This window comes from Bombus bifarius, unplaced genomic scaffold, assembly GCF_011952205.1.
Source record: "Bombus bifarius isolate JDL3187 unplaced genomic scaffold, Bbif_JDL3187 scf7180000008178, whole genome shotgun sequence".
NCBI classification, from domain to species: domain Eukaryota; kingdom Metazoa; phylum Arthropoda; class Insecta; order Hymenoptera; family Apidae; genus Bombus; species Bombus bifarius.
Genome location: NW_022884495.1, coordinates 223,283 through 241,046, shown reverse-complemented (window position 1 = coordinate 241,046; position 17,764 = coordinate 223,283). Strand labels below are relative to the sequence as shown.

Here is a 17,764-nt window from a genome sequence, read left to right as displayed (position 1 = left end):
GACAGCGTTCGCGAATATTTTCTCACCGAACTGAAACGTATTTTCCCAACTGCGGGACAGCTCGTTGTAGATTGATACGACGGGGAATTTGTTCGTTTTTATTACAATATAAAAGGCGAACGGACAGATAATTTCACGTTTGTTCTCGCGCTTTACGCATACACGCGATTGAACGATCCGGAGCGAAGAGAGATATAAATAGGCTCGTTTTCGTTCGATTGCAATCGAATTTAAAAGAACAATGAGTATCTTAGAGTTTGGACGATCGTATTTCTTTCGAGGTACTCGTTAAGGCTCGCACGGCATAGCGAAAAAAAGAAAGAGGAACGCGGCAAAAGGGGGATGAACGTCCGCCCGTCGGAAGACGGAAGACTACAAGCAGGAAAGAGAGAATGAAGAAAAGAAAGCGTGGTTTCCTTAATGAGAAGTACAGAGTAAAGCTTTCTTTGCGCGTCCTTTTGCCTGCGAGCGGTCCTTCACCCTCCTGCTCGCTCGGCCACAGCTTCCTGCCGTGCTGGTCGCCGCGAACAGTCGAATCGGATTCGCGGCTTCAGGGCCGGCTTCGTGTAGACTTTTTTTCCAGCCGGCCAGCCGCGCTGAAATGCTTCTTGTGTAAGTAAAAATCTAAAGTGACTACCGAGATCTAAGTTTTAATTAGTTTATCTTGGCCGCGTGGCCATTGAATATTTATGAGCTATCGCGGCCGCCGTTGCGGCGCGAGAGAGCAATCAACGAAGAGCGAAACGGAGGAAGAGAGAAAGTCGTAGAGGTGCGGACCCTCTCGACATAGTCGGGGATGCTGCCAGCAAAGGGGACGAAGAATGAGATTCCACCGGCCATGGAAAGGAACCGCCTGTGGTTACTGTCATCCCGTGGGATTTCTCTTTCGATGCTTCCAACGCCGGATAACTATCCTCCTGGATATAATTGCACGCCCAAACCGTACCTCGTTGTTTCGACAAAAAATGTTTCTCTCGGAGGGAAGACGGCCCGTGTAGTAGAAGCAATTATCGTTCCGTAATAAGGATAGAATTTGGCACTAACGTATCTTGACGTTCTACTTGTCGTTGGCTGCAGAAAACGGGTGACGATAAAAAAAGGAAAAGAAGAAAAGCGGCGGTAGCAAACGTGACCGTGTAACGCGTGGTTCGAGGGAATGCAAGTAGGAAGCCGTAGGAAACAGGAGAATTCGAGGTTGGCTGCTGGTCGGAGAACGTTCTACCTCCGCCAAATCCATGGGATGGAAAGGAAGCAGGAGAAAGAATCTATAAGTCCATAAATCTGTGAAGCCAGTCGACGGAGAGAAAAAGAGAGATCGGGAGAAAGAAGCCGAGGGGGCGAGAAGAAAAATTTATGGCTGGCACCGTAAAAAACAGAAGCAGAACGCCGAAGAATTTTTATTTCCATCAGATTCGAATAATATTCCCTGCTGTTTGGCAACGGCCACCGGATCTGCTGATCCTCGCGATCCCCTGTAGTCCGGTAAAAACTAGGGGCAATTAGTCAATGACCAACGTGCGAAATCGTGATCGCTCGCTGAGCGAAATTATTTATTTCGAGTATCGACGCGATGCGTCGGAAACGGCCCTGCTGATCGAAAAGAAAGAATAAAAAAGAAGAAGAAGAAGAAAAAAAAAAAAAGAAAACAGATACGTGTATCGCTACTCTTTATAACGCGTTAACGAGGTAGAAATTGGTTGCGTTATTTATCAATTCGCTTGGATCGACGGGCAAAAAGCTTTTAGTCAGAAGTGAAATGGAGCGTAAAGGGTTGACGTTCCATGCGGTTAGGTAGAATTGTTGGCGATAAAAAGTTGGTCGAAATAAGTTTTCCGGCGAGCCCATTTACGAACGTCATCGCGCTTTCGCGAATATTCGAGGCACGTTTATCTACACGGCAGCGCACACGTGCTTAACGCGACGCGTTGGGTTACAGATTGTCGATTCATATTTACATTTTAATAACTCTTCTCTTCTACCTTGTCACTCTCGTCCTCTCGCGCCACGGCAACCACGATGCACATTCACGTGGACGCCACGAGCTTTTCCTTCCTATTTCATCCCCTCTTTCTTCCGCTGAATTATAATTCCGCGTATACGTATTAACGCGCTTGTCGACCTATTAAAAAGAACTCCAAGCTTTAAAACCGATGCTCGATATCGATATCGAAATGCTTAGGTGTGCTCGCTAATGAAAATGAAAAATAAATAATTGAAGTCTTACGCTACGAGTTAAACGTGTACATGTAAAAGGGTGATTCAAGCTTTTCGTTCGTTTATTCATTACATTCGTTTCTTTATTATTTTTTATTCACCAGGGAAAAATATCTGTGGGATACACACGATGATAATGCATACAATCTATTCTTAATTTAATGCGCATGAAATTTTCGGTTTAATAAGCGCAGCTCGTAGACGCATTCTACCATGTAACTCTTTGTAATTATATCATTGAACAGCGGAGGTTACGCATCCCTTTATCCCTCCCTCCTGTCTTCTCATTTTTAATCGCACACCGTAATTATAATAATTCGAATTTCAAATGCGATCCGTATCGAGGCACATCAACGGCGTGCGCGCGCTTTAGGCAAATATTTTTCTGGTCATTGGACATCGAGCGGCAAATAATAATTTTTGATACGTTCGTGTTACTACGATTCGAACGCACGTTTTCGCAATTATTACGTTTATATTCGCCTGTCTGCTTATTATTACATACAGGGCGACAATTTTATTCGTTTCGATAATTACTGCAACGCGAATACGCGTACGATCTTTTATGAAGGTTGTAAAATTCCCAGGTAAACAATGACCGAACGCGCTAGAATTGCTGGAAAATGTTGTTCCCGGACAGGTCGAATTTTTGCCATCTCCCTGAAAACTATTTTCGCTTTCGCATTGAAATATGTGTTAAAGTAGCCGCGATACAATTTCGTGGACGTACAGCGAATGCTATTCGATGCGTAAAGCGGAGATATCGATGACATTTTTTTTTTATCCCGGCATCGCGATCCATCGCACCGTTCGTACGCTTTGGCGTATTTTCTTTTTTTTTTTTTTTTGTTTTTTATTACCATCTATACGACACCGGCGCGAGAAACCGTTCGAGAGAAGAACGCACGACGGCTGTTCGACCGGGGAGAGCATTTAAATTTAAAAGGACCTAAGTTCGAAGTTTTAAGCAGCCCAAAGAAGTTCGTTGTCCCTTCTCCGGGTCTCCGCATCGAGTGTATTTGCATGAGAAAAGTGTTCTACAATTCCTTCGATTACACACTCGCCACCATGGCTCCGAAGATAGCTCGCATTCTAGGAAACTTTTTTACGAGATCTCCGAAACGATGAACTTTTCAGATAGATGTGACACGGTACACGTGTTCCATTCACAGGAGCCAACTTGATCTTGACTCTTTAGTGAATACTCTTCGTACATCGTGCGTTTCATCCCTTTTCTTTGGCATTCGTTTCTTCCTTCGCTGCCGCTTCCGTTCCTGTATCTTGGCTCGTCTCGTCGCCGACACGCGTTCAGCCTAAAATACAACGTAAAATTTTGCCGAAAAATTAGTTTCGAAACGTATTGCCAACAATTTATAATATCGTAGGATTACATGCATCGACAAAGTACGCGTTACTTTCCAAGAGATGCACGATTTTATAGCGCGTATCGTCTTGCGGCTGGCTTTTATATCCAGCAAACAAATATTTCGCGCGTGTTTCTGCGTAATCCTTTGCCCTCTTCTCGAGCATAACGAGCCACGCGGTTCCCAATGGAGGTTGATATTGGCGGTTGATTATCAATTTTCTACCAATTTGGTTCCACTTGTAGCGGCGCCAGCTTTTGTCCCGCTAATCACCCCTTGGCTACCGCTTTCACCCCCCGCCGGGTACATCCGATCCGCTTTGCATATTACGCCACGATATATCTCTACTATTCTACATCGCTTGACGAGTCTCACCCCATCCCCGTCGCCTTTCTTTTCACCCCTCGATAAAAAAAATTCTGTTCGGCCACCAGCTGAAAAGCGCAATTGAAAAAGATAACTGCGTCGTCTTTCACGCGAAATCGCTCTCGTTGACCGGAGAAAACAGAGTTTTTAAAAGGGTCATCGAGATCTCGGCGAGATAATCGGTATCGTTGTTTCGAAAGAGGCGGACGACCGTCGAACCCGGGCAGCGTAAAACCCGTAACGCGTTTCTGCTTGAGTCGAAGAACGCGATTCTAGTTTTTCGCGAATTAACCCGGCAGACAGGCGGACGCGTTCGCAAAACAACGGAGGGATCAAACGTGGACGCTTATGGGATCAGCGATCTGAAAACGTTGTGTTGTTTCAGGTGAGCCAGCTCTCACGCGCCACACCCTGTTTTCCACAGTGGATACTCCCTGCTCCCTCCGGACCGCGATCCCTCATCGAGGCCGATCGGAATTTTGAAATCGCTCGGTCTAGCGGCTAACAAAATTTTTATTCCTCCGAAAAATACGAGTGACGCTGCGCGCCATTCCGAGAACCGGCAAACATTTCCCCGGCTCGATTCAAATTTTACGCGAAAGCGAAGAGCCCGCATTTTTCTCTTTTTTTTTCCCTTGCCGTTTCGTCCCGCCATACGGCCGAACCAACTTATTTTTCCAAGTTGGGGACGATCGATGTGGTTTTAAGAGTAGCAGGAAGTAATCGCCGGCTCGACAACGACCGGTCAAATTTACCCCCGTTTAAGTGAAACCGGCTGTTTATTTTTTTGACGTTCATTAAAATTTATTCGCCATTACGCGCGCAGCGGGGGTGGCTATGAAATAAAACGGCGTATTCCGAGTGTCGTCGAGCCTGTTCAAAATTCCAGGCGTCTGTCGGCAATAAACACTGTATCACTGTTTCTGGGCACATTAAACGCCGCTTTGGCCGCGTTTTCTCGGCTTAAGTAAAATGAATCAGTGTCTCGTCGTTGTGCCGCTTCTATCGCGGTAGAAGCCACGCTCGGTAGATAAGCCTCGCAGAATATAAGTATTTGCTTTCGTGAGATATTTATTTTGCAAAAAGTTTGCCGCAAGACAGCAGCGAACGATGCTGCTACGTGTTTAAAATATATTTTAGCGAGCGATAACGCATCGGGGTTTACACAGGGGTGGAGGGAGCAACGTCGATATTCAGCGATGGCGGTGGCAGAGGAGCAGAGCATGATCGTTTGTGACACCAATGACCAATCGACGCAGGAGGGAGGTGGGCGCGGTAATGGGAAAGCCATGCACGCCGGCCCGATTCGCCACTCGCATAAAATTAACCAGTTCGTTCGTTCGTTCGTTTTAATTAACGAAACACCGGGGGCATCGCGAGCGGTACGTCTATCTCTTCGACGTGGCATGGTGGCACGTTTTACACGAGGCCGTGTGAAAAACCGGGTCTGCACGATCTCGCCTCGATCGCTCGACTTTGTTCGCCGCGATAAATCGGCGAACGACGACCAAGAATTAACGGTTTCATCGTTCGGCAGCCGGCCGAGAGCCGTGTCCGAGAATCGAACGAGACAATAAGTTTTCACGGATATCTGGCGCGGTCCTCTTCTCCTTCCGATGCAACATCTGCTTCGAAGAGTTCGTGCATCGGCCTGTTCGTGCAGAGACGCGATGGAGGAAAGGGTCTTCTCTTCCTCCGTGGCTCAGCACCGTATAAGGTTAAGGTGTAGAGCTGGTCGGCGGCACGATGATGTCTCTATCTACGACGGAATAGCGGTCCGTTAGGTGTGCGAGCCGATGCAACACGTGTGCACGTAGATGGACGCGTGTATGTGCATGCACACAGGCGCCATCGAAGCATGCAACGAGTCCAGGGTCACCTAGGGTCAGCCAGTCACGGAGTTAATTAGACGCCGTGCTTCGGGAGCTCACGTGGCAACATGCTCAGATATCAATCGGTTGCTTCTCCGTTCTTGGATGGACCCGTGCTCGGCTTTCTTAAAAAATTCTCATCCCTCGTTCCTTCTTCGCTTCTCCCTTTTAACCCGTCGACGAAAAATGGGATACCGAACGGACAGAATCGTGTTTAGAACGATCCTCGATACACGAAACTTTGCTCTCTTCGTCACGCCGTTTAATTAAGCTTCTCGAAAAATTGTCCAGCTTCGTCTGAAGACGGAATCCTGTTTCCAGAGAAAATCACCGACGAAACTGATACCACGGCAGCTCGTGTATTCCGTGCGATTTCCGCGAGAACCTGGCCAATTTTACGTCGTTGAAGAAACAACCTTTAGTCGCCGTGGTAACTTTACCCTCCTTCCACCTTTCTCGACCGACTTGATTATCCCGGCTAATTTGGCTTCCCCATTTGCTAGCGAGATAGGAAAGCACCGAGTCCCCCTTCCTTTCTTCTTCGTCCGTCAGAAGACGTAAGAACACCGTGGTCTTACCTTTCTGCGGGTTGCTTAACGCGTATTCCCGTGAAACCGACTATCTGCAATTAGCCAGCCACATTTATATGACCTGATTACGTCTCTCTGCCAACTTTCTTTAATCCAGTCGAACCCTAAGCAAAATCTGGAAACATCCAGCTAGCTCGTCTTCCTCTCGCCACCGAACCGATCCCTTTCTATCGCCTTCCTTTATCTCGTTCTCGTATTGCCGAATCGCACGCGTGAATTTTTACAACCGTGCGACGCTATTTACGAGCACGACAAGGGACAAAACCGGGCGAAAGGGGACGAAAGGAGGAGGATGTAGAAAGAGAAGGAGGAGACAGTTCGTTAAAGCGTAGGATGATAACGAGGCAGAAAGGATTCGAGGAACGTGGAACGTCCCGCTCCGGTTCGCTTTAGCGTTAAGGGTTTCGCTTACGCGGTTCGACGAGAACGTGCGAAGTCCCGGTTCTCCACGGAGATACTCGTGGCAAGAGGAGCACAGATAGAGATGAAAACTCGTGGAATCGTGAAACGAGAGGAAGAGGAAGAGGAAGTGGAAGAGGAAGAGGAAGAGAAGCAGAACGCGGCATGACGGAGGGTTCGGGTGTAGGTCCGCCGCCCCTGCTGGCTCGTTGGAGATGGAAGCAATAGGGATCAACTAGTATGCAAATCGCATGTAAATATCGTTCACTCTCCCGGTACCGAACCAGCTAAAGCCTCTTTCTCTCTCGATGTCTGTGCCTCTCCGTTTCGTGTCTCCTACCCTCTCGCATTCCCTCGGCATTTCGCTCTCTCGCTCGTCGAGTACCGAAGAGAAGAAATCAAAGCAGGGGACAAAGCAAGCGCAGACGAGATCGTGACGGAATTCTTTCTCGTTCTTCCGCTACCCATTCCCATCGGCTGAGCTAGCAGCAGCCACCCCCTCGAAGGTATTTGCTTTTCTTCATCTCGAGTTCCCAACGATGTGTTTCAGCCGAGTGGGTGTTACCGAGCTATACGATCGCGTGGTCGTTAGTTGTTAATTAATTTATTTTTATCCGGGAATACTCGCGACCAACGTTTCCGAGCCTCGTTTTGGCAAATATCATCGAAGAAACACGAAAAAGAAAAAGAAAAATGTAGTCGTAGAACGAAATACGATCTGGAACGATCTTTTCCTTCGTCGTTGTGGAAACAATAGTGGAGTGAAATCGAACGATCTAATATAGTTTTTTAACAACACTTCCGTGCGTGGTAACTTGAGCGGCGTAAAATTGATTTTTCATCGCATTATTTCGCGGTACGCGGAGGTATCCTCGTAACGGCCGACGAAGCATTAAAAATCTTTACCGTAGAAAAGTTCTCACGTTTCAAGGTAAGTTTCCAACAGTCTAACGGAATAATCGAGCGATATTGTGGGTAGCTTTCTCACTATTGCCAATCGTAAACGTGAGAGCCGTTCTCAGCAACTGTGACATAATGTCCTCTCCGGTGATGTTCGAGCAACGTTGTCGTTCGTGATGTCGTTGGTATGAAAGTTTCGCACGATCGTCCCCACGGGATCCGGTAATTTCGAACAGACACTCTTGCAAAATCGTCGATCAACTCGGCGGCAATCGACGCTGAAGCGTTCGTCCCGCAGACTATTTAAACAGGAAACACGGCACACGATCGTCATCTGGTGGCCGACCAAACTCAAGAATTTAATTCTCGACGCCGCGACGTTACGGTGTAACGACGAGTGCAAACGCTCGACAAACGATCTCGTATCATCGATTTCTCGTCGTATAAAGGAACAATGATCGGGACGTTGACGTCGTTAGGGCTTAATAGGGACGAGCATTAGTCGTGGAATTATATGACGACTCGCGTCTTATTTGGGGCGACGGTCTAGCGATGCGAGAAGCCAGACCACGAAGAAGAGGTGGAAAGAGGGTGTGAGACAAGTAAGACCTCTCTAACTCCAGGTATTTTCATCCTATATTCCTCGACCTCCGTGCCGGCAGCAGGATTACTTGGAGAGACCCTGAGAACTTATTCTCCCTTTCTCCCTTTCTTACCTTGCAGGGACCTCTCGGCTTCGCCGCATCCCGCTCGACATCTTCCTTTTCTCCCTCTGTCTCTTCCCGGGCTTCCGCATTACCATTCTCAAAATTCTCGATAAACCGGGGCTTCCGTCGTGACGTTTCGCCCTCGAGGAATCGTACGCTCTCGCGCCTTCCATTTTCCACGAAAGCCAACGGTATAATCGAGATCTCTGTCTCAACAACGCTATTAGGCACTTTTGTTCCTTCGGTCGTTAATTTGATACGGTTGATGCGATAATTACTAGGACGATTTAAATTTCTCCGGAGGCAACGCGTCTCGCGCGATCGCCCTGCCAAAGCACCGACCACGTTTCGAAAGAACGCGGCACGTTACGGTGGCTTAAATTACTCGGCAATCGTCGCGATATGATCTTCGAGGCGAGAATCTATGAAAAATTTCTATGTAAAGAGGAGAACATCGATGCAAGAGGAAACGAACGAAACGGAAAAGGTGGAAGAAGGAAGGAGGAAGGAGGTGAAAACGGAAAAGAGACGAAATTCCATGCTGCCGAAGAAGATGTCAGAATCTTTGAACAGCGATACTTACAGCCGCGGATTCGGCGGAGTGGCGGTATTTTCTATGCAAAAGAGTTGAAAACGTAGAATGGTCCTCGCGACAGCGCGGCGGGAGGCTGAAGAGCCGGGTAGAGACCGAGGGATGGGGGGAAAATCTGGGAGAGAGCAGGGGGTACGGTGGTTGCAGCCGACGGCACGTTTTAATAATGCCTTCCCTCCGACGACGAAGAACGAGGAAGAAGTTTAACGAAGATTGTGCCAGATACTTTTAATTGCTATTCCTCCCTCTGCTCACGAGCGCGGCCGATCCTGGAAAATGAAGGGAGGACTTGGAGGTCCGCAGAGTCTCCTCTCCACCCTTTCCAGACCTCTCCTACCCTCAGAAAAACCCCCTATTCTCTTTCGTCCCCCGAACCCCCTCTCACTTTACAGTCTTTTTATCCACCGTCCCGTGGACCCTCGTGATTTTATCGTACTTGTATCCTCTCGACTCCCGTCCGCCGAAGAGGTTTGTTATTCCACCGGCAGATAGGCGACAAAGGAATTAATCGGGTCGTCTCTTCCTACTCTGCCTCTCTCGAGCCTCTCTTTGTCGTTCGAGTGCCGTCAATTAAATTGAAACGTTAAAAACCAGAGATAAATTGAAACGGTGCGAATGTCAGCTTTCCTTCTTTCGTTTGCGATTTTCCGTGATTCGCTTGGCCGCGGTTGCGCCGCCGCGATTTGTAGCTGCCGCGTTATACGCGACACGCATTCCGACAAAATTACGAGCCAGCCTCGGCTCGAGAACGTTCTCCTCCCGGGAAAATATCCGCTGCTTTTGTTGCGTGAAATCGCGATCGACGTTCCTTTTTATTTTATCAAGTACGTGGCGGCGGCGGCGGCGGCTGCGACGGCGGCAGCAGTGGCGAGCATCGATCGAAAACGCGTATATCCTTCTTTCCTTATTTTTCCGCGATAAATAGCTCCGTTGGAACTGAAACGGCGGGGGGGGGGGTGAAACGTCAGAAAGATCGATTCGATTGCCTTTCCCGGGGCATCCTGCAGAATTCGCGTGCTTCCTGTGTGCTCGTCCGTTATGGAGAATGGCTCCGGTGGTGTGGCGCGCGTGCACACGATCCGTACAATGCGGCGAAGGCTTACGACCGACTATAATGCCGAGTCTAAAAATCAAAACACATTAATCTCCGCCACGTGGCTTGGATCGCACGCTGGTAACAAAACATTTTCTGCGTCCGCCCCACGTGCCCGATATCGAGAGACGTCTACTTTCGGCGACACTTGCGGTACCGTTTACGTTCGGATACGTTCGCTATTTATTCGCCCTCCATTCTATAACCATCCCCGTCGCTTTATTTATTTGGATAAGCCGTCCGGTAACCGTGTTTCTCTTTGCGAATTTATTTGCGCAGCAAAGTGGCCATTCAGCGAACTAGGTGGACAGGTAGACCATTGTTCCATTCGAATCGAATCAAACGCTTGTGCGTCAGTTTGCCTCTCGACGCGTTACAAACGAAACGCGCATCTATCGCACGCAGGCGTTGCAGCGTTTTCCGATTCTCTTTAGATGACTAATCGACGCGTAATCTGTCAACGACGATGAAGTGACGCTGTCCGCGTGGACGAGCAGAACCGATGCGATTTCTTTCGACCGAAAATCCCGATCCCTTCGTGGCTCTTTTCTTTCTCTCTCCAACGTGTCGGTGCTGTTTACGAGGTAGCCGATCTCTACACACGCGTTGCCGAGTGCCTCTCGCGTCCTGATCGTCTACGTCAACCGACGTATATCCAGCGACGAAGAATCGATTACGCGGGGAACTCGGCGCAGAGTTGTCGATCGTCTGTACCGAGGTTCGCAGGTGTAGGCCTGCTCGTTTACCGGGAATTTCAACGGAGAATGTCCAGGACACCGTCTAAACGCCTAAGAGATAAACAAAATAGCAACGCGCGTGTGCCTCGACGAGTTCTTCCGGGCGGCAACACGTACGCGAAAGATACATGTGGCCGCTTATCTAATTCAATTTGGTAATATCATGCCCATTGAGAGAATAAATGATTACCGGGAAGATATGAAGTTATCTGGTCCCATGGGACGCGTAAATTGCCATTACCCGGTGTTCCCGGCGGTACGGAGCGAGAGAGAGAAGCCCGCGGCTTTCTAGGGAGCCCGCTTCGTGGATCTTAATTATTAATCGTTCTCGTTAATCACGCCAATCGGCGGGGATCGTCGATTATATCTCGGACACGTAAAATATCACGTGGAAGCCAAGTTGCATTGGCGAAAGCGATTTCTCCGCCTTTAACGAACGCCAATTTATCTGTCGTAACATCGAGCGCGATTTTAACCACGAGGCTCTACACGCTTTCCGAAATCTCGAGCGTTTTCAGTCATCTAGCGTCTATTACGACGTTGGACAGCAGGATGGGCGAAAAAGATGGGGAGGAAACACGTAGGAGGATGACGAGCGAGATACCGACGTGTTCTGGTGGGGTGTGTAGCTAACTGTCGTACCACTCGATTGGACGGATATATTCGTTGCGCGGTGATCACGAAAGCCGAGGGTGAAGTTGACGAACGCGCGGGGACGGGGCTAGTAAGAACTAAGGGGTGGAGGTTGACTGTACGCCTGGATTTCGAGGGGTGCCAATGGAAAATCGTGACGGTTAGAGGGGGCGCGAACAATGCACCGGAGATTTAGCGTGACACCGACGGTGCAAAACCAGTCTGTACGACGAATATTTCTCTGACTTTAGAAGAATTTTCCTTTCGGTACACAGCACGAAATATTTGACACGATACCGTAACTATACGTAGATATCTCGGTAGCGAATCTTGTTGTTTCTGATGGTTATTCGCGTGGGATCGCATGCAATTGTTTGGAACGCGTTAGCGAAGAAACGCGATTACTTTTAAATGGAACTTGCCGTTTCTCGACCAGAAGACCGAGACAGCGGGCGAACATTAATATTCGATTTCGTGATTCGTCAACTTTTTTTGTTTGTTTCGCACGCGACAGTCTGATTCACAAATCTTCTCCGCTAAGTAGGGGGTTTTGGCCGAGAGAACGAGGGGGTTGGTGGCCCCCTCGCGCATCCACCCTCCCCCCTGGCGTCCTGATGGAGCGTGAAAAACAGAGGGGTCCATTGTAACCTCGTCCTGTGGCTAATGCGACTGTCGTCGGTGTAGAAAACCGGGTGCAAGAGGTTTCGTCGTCGGCGAACATTAGCCAACGGTCGTTTAGCTGAAAATCCTCGCGGGGCACGCTCTTTGGGTTCCGGCTCGTTGAAAGCGGATTTTTTTCAGCTGCGTTTTCGCACGGAAGTCGAGGACCACCGAATCCTTCTTCGCTCTCCGCGTCGAACTCCGCCAAACACGCTTTTAATCGTTTTCTTCGTTGCAAAAAACGCGTCGCCCATCTTTTCCATTCATCGCCAAAACTGCATTCTTCGTTCCTTTTATTTTTCTTTTTTTTTTATTTTTTTTTTGTTGCCTTCTCTTGCCATTCGTCGTTAAAGATATTCCCACGCAACGGGAGTTTCGCGATAAGACAACGAAATACAACGTTCTAGATAATCGAAGAAAACAAACAGCCGCTTTGTTCTATTTTTTTTCACTAATAGGGTAATACGACCTCCGTTAATTTCCATCAGACGACTTAACGAGTTAAGCGCGAGATACCATCTATAAAATGCCTGCCAACTTTGCGCAACTTTACACGACAGAGATAAGAAACTTGCGAGTTTTAAAATTAGCAGCAATAAACATGTCATACCTGCCGTTATTATTTTTATCGGTGGTATGCAAGCAACTGTGTAAGTCCAAACTATCTGCTTTTGCATCGGTGTATAAGTCTACCACGGGCAGGAAGGATTGTCTGGTGTCCGATCTCCGTGGGAGCTGGCGCACTCTAGTTAAGCCGTCATAGTCTTCCGCTAGCCCGACTATCTATACCAATTAATCCTACGCTGCCACTACCGTCGACATCTCTCTACGTTTGGCAGTTAATCCGATTGCGTTTATACTAGATCTTGACGGCCGAATAATACTTTCCGACTCGATTCTGCCAGAAGATATTCTTCGCCGAATAATAGTAGTTATCGAGGATGCAACAATTTGGGACAGAGGTGAGAAACGCCGCGATACGGGTAAATAGGATGTTGGGGAGGAGGTTGGGGAGGGGGGGGGGCGGAGGAAGGAAAAGGAGAATAGAACAGCTCGAAGGTTGGTGGAAGGGGAACGCGGAATGTTTGCGAGAGAGCGATTAGCTTGTATATGCAAACGTCGAGAGGTTGTAGAATTCTCCAGGTACGTCGGTACAGAATATAAACAAATAAGGGGAATAGGATCAAAGAGCCGATAGATCACAGTCGATAGATGGAGAAACGTTCACGCAGACGTTACTAGCGGAGCAAAGTGGAACGCGTCTTTTCCCACTGCGTAGACTCGAGCGTCGAGTTTGTCTAGAAGATGATTTGACGAAGAAGCGTTCGCCTCTGCAAAGTTGGTTTTCAAACGTCTCGCGGCGACGAGCGTTTGACCCGTGTCATAGACTTTACTATGCGCTATTAAGTGCAAAAAAGGAACGTCACCTTTGTTCCGGGTTCGCTATTGCCAGTACGGTGACACGCTCGACGATGGACAAGGAGAAGCAAAGCGAGAGGAAGCGAGAGGAAGCGAGAGTGGAGCAAAGTGGTGGGGATGGTTGTTCTTTTAACACGGCTTTAGGGGGTCCTTTATGCTGACACAAATATCGCTTATGCCGGCGTCGCGTCGCTGTTTTGGTGGAGCCCATCGAGCATTGTGCCTTCCAAGGCCGTGTGTACCAAACACCGAGCTATGTGTACCCAGCAAACACGCTTGTCACGTGGCAGCCTGATCCCTTCCGTAGTCGCGGACTCCCCTTTACGGATTTGCGCAACGGGTCAGCCTATTCCCTTCGGAACTGCCTATGAACCACGAGCCGGAGAAGCTCTTCCTATTACGTTTGATACCGAAACCTTCTCCTCCTCGAGACTCTGCCTGTCGTTCCGTTCCGTTCTGTGTAGACCTCTCGCAGGGCACCGCGGGTACCGGCAAACACACGTGCGCGATCCTCGCGTCAGCTTTGTTTGCCCGTACCCGTTTCAATGACCAACCGACTCGATGCTAACGGGATCCGCATCAACCTTTTTTTTTTTTATGCTTCACCCTCGCGCCTCATGAATATCGGCTCGTCCTCCCCGTTGGCGTTTCACGGCAAACCGTCTCATTCGCTTTCTAGCTCGGACGTAGCAGAACAATTACCTAGCGGAAAGTGGCGCGTATCGTTTCTATCGACTCGCTCTCCTTCGTTTCTTTCGAATGTCAAGAACGTTCTACGTCCGTAGAACGCAAGGAGCCACGATTAGCTTAAAAGGACCGTTCGTTTCACAGTTACGTACTACGTACTTGGTTGCTGGCGAAGAAACGGTAAAGAGTTGGCGCCAGGTTCTAGCTTAGCCTTCGGAGTGTCAACGAACATCAATCACAAGACTCGTCCTTGCGTAACGTTTCCTCGGGTGTCGATGTAATTCGTGTCAGGCTTAATTACGGAGATGTCGAACACAATTGACCGGAAGACTGTTCTTAACGCGGGATCAGCTTTATGATAGATAAACGCGCACAGCTCGTTTCCTCCCCAGTGTTCTAGCGGCGAATCTTGGAGAAGGGTGTCGAGAAAAGTCTCGAAACTTCACTGGAAAGTGATAAATAACGTGGATGCGGGGTAAAATCGTCTGGAACGGAGGGCTTTCGAAAGGGCACACGCCATTACCTCCGATGTGTTCGCAGGACGACAACCGCGACGACTACGTCGAGAAGACCGACGACGACGACGACGACGACGACGACGTTTCATCGACGAACGTGTTTCGGTGATACGGTGAACCCTGGTATCGCAGGGAGGCGAAGAGAGGGATGGAAGATAAAGAGAGGCGGGTTGAAAGGGAGAAAGAAACGAGGGATGGAGGTTTACCCTTCGGTCGAAAATGAAAATCGTATTGTTGAACTCCCTTATGAGGGAAAAACCCGGCATTATGTTCGCGTTAGCGAGCGCTGCCAGCGCTAAAGACAGCGGTCAGCGCTCTTTCACGACGGTCATCAATGCGCGTCATCAATAATCGTGCCTTGACAGCTTTCTCGACCTAAACGTTGGGATCTCATCGTGGATTTGGATCCTTTCGATCGTCGATTCCCGGCAACGTTCGGCCGTGCCGTAGTCGCTGGAGAATTGGGCACAAAAGACCGATTATTTAGGGGGGGGGCGGGGAGGAGGAGGAGAGGAAGGAAGGGAGCAAGGGAAGAAGCAAGGGTCAAACAATATCGAAGGATGATGCGCGAAATTCTGCGTGTCCTTCTTTCTCCGATAACCCGTCGATCGAAGATAAAAACAATGAAATACGGGGCGGAAAGTTTGGCAGAAACAGCTTGATGATCGCAGTTGGGCGAATGGATTCAAAGTCGGTAAAACCGTAGTTCATCGAAGAACTCGAACGAAAGCATACGGAAGAAAGGAAAGACAACTTGATTCTCCCGACCAAACTCGCTTGTTTTCGCCGCTTCGAGGCCGGCATTCCCTCGGGTAGTTTCTTCCGTTTCACCAGAAACTTTGACAATTTATGCGTCTTTTTCACACGAACTCGCGTGTCTTCTATCGATAGGCCGGCTGTTGGAAGATTCCGACTCGTAGCTCCTAGGTTTCTTCGTTCCGTGCGCCGTCGTAAAAATATGTCGGAACGAACGTTTAAACGAGCGCGCAGCCACTGAAAATTGTAAGAAAAGCACCTGGCGCGTGCTGCATGCGGGACCCTTGCACGTGTCGAAAGATATTAAGTCGACGGGGGAGGATATGAGGCGTGATGACACTGCGAGGAGCCGAAGGAGAAGGTCGGAGGCAAGGACGCGCGATGTGGTGCACGATGCGCCGCGTACACGTCATCGATCTTCATCCATCAGCCACGCCTTCGGTTTTTCCCAACGGAAGATTCCTTTGCGGTTTTTCCAGTCCAGCGGCAGATGTATCGCGAACGACGCACGAGCTTTTCGGCTCCGCTTCGTGTAAACTTGGACTGGCCGATTCATCATCGCGATACTTGCTCGCGATGAACATGGGTTCACGCGTGATCGACTCGTCGATTCGTCTCCGAATCACTTCAGTCCCCTTCTGTTTCCGTTTCGGAGGGAGAAGGAACGAGAGACTTCGTTCTCGATCATAGGAACCGCAAATCACTGCCCCGACGGCTTGACCAAACGTGACGAACGAGCGACGATGATTTTGCTCGGAATCGAATGGACGACCGATGTAAATCGCTAATGGATGCCCCCTTGTTCCCAAATACGATACAGAGTTTGTTTCTCCAAATACATACACGCCGAGTCGTTTTGTCGGTGGTTCGGCATAGAGGAAAGCCTTCTCGGCGAGCAGAATGCAGATGCAACTCTCCCTCCTTTCTTTCGACGACGACCAAACAAGGCGATCGTTCGTTAGACGGTGGCCGTCTTTTGTCGGGAGAAGAAATTGATGAGTATTCGACGCATTAAAAATCCGCGAATCCTGGAATTCTGCAAGAACCGCAGGAAAACTGGAGCCGAAGGTTCGTGCGAGCCACTGCATCAAAAACATCCCTCGCGTTCTCCGAGATCGATTTAAAAGACAACGTTTGCGCGTATCCCTGGGTATACTCGCCGTCTCGTTAATTTCCAGGGGCAATAAAAACGGGCAACGGTACATGGATGAGAAGCGTGTGGGACAAACCCGCCCACGGTCCATCCCTCGTCAACGGGCGAAGGGACAAAAAGAGATATTCGGTTAAACGGCCGATAAAGAGAATGGCAAGGAGAAAGAAGAGGGAAGGAATCGGGAATAAATGCTTTTTGGTATCGGTGGCGTTGTTTGTCTTTGGTATTTCTGTTGGAGGGGGGCGTGCAGGCGAAAAGGGCGCGAGAGCATGTCGATCGTCGATGGCTGCAAGTCGTGCACGGCAGTCACTCGGTGGCATTGTGTTCGGCACGTGCCGTCAGCAGAGAAAACGAGCCTGGCCGTCGGTCGAGGCGTAGCCGAGCCTAGTCACCGAGAAAGCGGTCCTTGGCTCGGTCACAATGCTCGATTCCTCTCCTCGTCGGATGTGTATATATATATATAGATATAGATATATATATATATATATATATATGGACGGAATTAATTGATATCGCGTGCTCCGGCATCGAGCAAGGGTTGCGTAAGCACCGTGGAAAAAAGCAACCTCCCTTTCTCCGTTTCTTTCTCTGATCGTCGAAGCCGTCGGCTACGAAAAGTTTTCAAACGCTTCGCCTATTCTTTACGCTTCGGTGAACACTGGTTCCGATCGTCTGAACGGGCCTCGTGTCCTCGTTACTTCGAAGACGCACCTGCGCGTATCTTCACGAATAATTAGGACGCGCGACAATGGAGAATCTGTTTTGGTCGGCATCGTCGTGGAGTTAGACACAGTCGAAAGAAGCAGGAACTTTCGAAGCGGCTGCGACGCCGAGGCAGAACGTTGCCAACTCGCAGACCCAAGTTATTAGAAAAATAATCAAAGTTTCCCGAAGCAGGACGTTGAGTGGGTCGCAGAGAAACATTTCACGGACCAGGCTCGTTTACGTCAGGGCGACGGTGTCTCTCATTACGTTTGACGATTATGCGTTAATTTGCACCTAGCGATACTTCAAACGATTTTTATTCATTGCGCGTCCAGAATGAGTTTCGCTCTTCTAACTGGAAGTCGTCTGTCGTTTCTGGTAGCTGGTCCGTAGACGTAGG

General features: G+C 49.1%; 1 pseudogene; it reads right to left on the bottom strand.

Annotated features, from left to right (window-relative positions):
• Positions 1 to 2,249: 2,249 nt before the first annotated feature.
• The window catches only part of LOC117209597, a 110,420-nt pseudogene continuing 94,905 nt past the window's right edge, over positions 2,250 to 17,764 (bottom strand).